The following is a 2,193-nucleotide window of genomic DNA, read 5'->3' on the forward strand; positions in this document are numbered from 1 at the left end:
GAGGCTGAGGCAGGAGACTCGCTTGAGCCCAGGAGTTGGAGGTTGCTGTGAGCGTGATGCCATGGCACTCTACCCAGGGGGATAGCTTGAAGCTCCGTCTCAAAAAAGAAAAAAAAAATTTTTTTTAATATACAAAGCCTGAAAGTATATCTGTTCAATTTCATTTACCTACACTTTCTCCTCTCTCTCCTTCCTCTCCCCTCTCTCCTCCCCACTCTTTCCTCTCTCCTCCCTCCTCCTCCTTCTTCTCTCTTTCTCTCTCACTAAAATTGGCTGAACTGTCCACATTGTACAGAGAGCTCCCTGAAGAGATCTGGTGGCTCACTATCCCAAGATCCATGCCTCTATAATACAGACCACTTCCACACACGGCTGCCTAGAGCACTTTCCCTGAACCCGGCTCTAATAATGATCACTCAAATGTCACTAAAGGCAATCTCCTACTTACCAAGAGAACTACAAACTCTTTTCCCAGCTCCTCACTCTATGGATCCAGAGTATTTTCCTACCGTGTCTCCCAAGTGCTCTGTGTTCTTGGCAAGCTGCTCCTTCAAGGAATTCCTGTGCTCCTGTGCTTCTTTAGCAGGTTGGGGATCAACTTGCACAGCCCTTGGCTCTTGAATACATACTGAGACATTACATAGTTAGATCAACTCTTTGGGGAAGGATTATTATTCTCGTTTTAAAGATGTGAAAAGTGAATCTTAGGGAGAGTGAGAACAAGTCTTGTCTCTGGGAAAGACTGGGGTTCTAGAAGTAAGAGACATAGTTGATAGTTTGGTAGTAATAATGAATAGAATTATTTTGCTCTATGACAAAGAGGAAGGGATAAGGTGGTCACTACTATTAGGTGCCTACTATGTGTAGAATTAATTGTTTTCCCCTAGGATTTAAATGATACATGTTTCCCGTAGAACATTTGGAAAATATAAACACACCCAATCCCACAACTGGAACAACCCAAACCTTTCTAGGAATTGCTGGCATCTAGTGGCAAGTTCAAGAATGTCAAATTATACCTGTCAATGAAGATAGGTCAAGGTAGGATAAAAAGGCTTCCAGGTTTCATCTTACCCTGGCTTCGATACATACAACTTCCTGGTTTTACAGCATTGCTTCCCTATTTAGATTGATGGCTTTCTAGGGCTCAGGATATGATTGTGTTACATTTGTTTGGAATGGTGGACATACGTTATGAAATGACAGATACGTATGGGTACCAGTTCCTCAAGTTCTTTCCATCGAGATAAAATTCCTTTCTTTGCTCTAAAAAGCCAAAGTGTGTGACTGGCATCACTTGGCCTCCAAGGCAGTGATATAAAGCTGAAGAAGTAAAGGCTTTGGAATCACAGATAGGTGTGGGGAATGAAGGCAAGTGACCTCAAAATTTATTTAGGAGAACTCTATAGTCAGATAATGTGGTAAAATTAATTATACTAGACTTGAGTAATGCATGGATGTATTTTGTAATCACTAGGGTAACCACTACATGAATAGTAACAGAATGTATCATTAACAAGATAATAGAGAAAGTGGATTATAAAAAATTATTAAGCAATCCAAAAGAAGGCAAGAGAAAAGTGAAAAACCTAAAATAGACAGAAAGCAAATAGTAAGATGGCAGATTTAAGCCCCCAAATATACTGAATATACCATATATAATATATGTTATAGATAAACAGCCCAAAAATTCCAATTAAAAAACTAGATCAAAAAACAACAACTATGTGCTTGGGAGGCCAAGGCAGGAGATCTGGGCTCAGGAGTTGGAGACCAGGCTGAGCAAGAGGGAGATCCCATCTCTAAAAACAGCTGGATGTTGTGGTGGCAGCCTGTAGTCCCAGCTACTCGGGAGGCTGTGGCAAGAGAATCACTTGAGCCCAAAGCTTGAGGTTGCTGTGAGCTGTGATACCAGAGTACTCTACTGAAGGTGACAAAGTGAGACTCTGTCTCAAAATAAAAACAAAAACAAAAAAACCCAAAAACCTATATACTGTTTAGAAGAGAGCCACTGCAAAATAAATCCATAGAAGGCTGAGAGTGAAAGGATGGAAAAAGTTATGCTATGCAAATATTAACAAAATAAACCGGCTCGGCGCCTGTGGCTCAAGTGGCTAAGGCGCCAGCCACATACACCTAAGGTGGCGGGTTCGAATCCAGCCCGGCCCGCCAAACAACAATGATGGCTGTAAC

Source organism: Otolemur garnettii, unplaced genomic scaffold, assembly GCF_000181295.1.
Source record: "Otolemur garnettii isolate 467f Iridium unplaced genomic scaffold, OtoGar3 scaffold00268, whole genome shotgun sequence".
Lineage (NCBI taxonomy): Eukaryota > Metazoa > Chordata > Mammalia > Primates > Galagidae > Otolemur > Otolemur garnettii.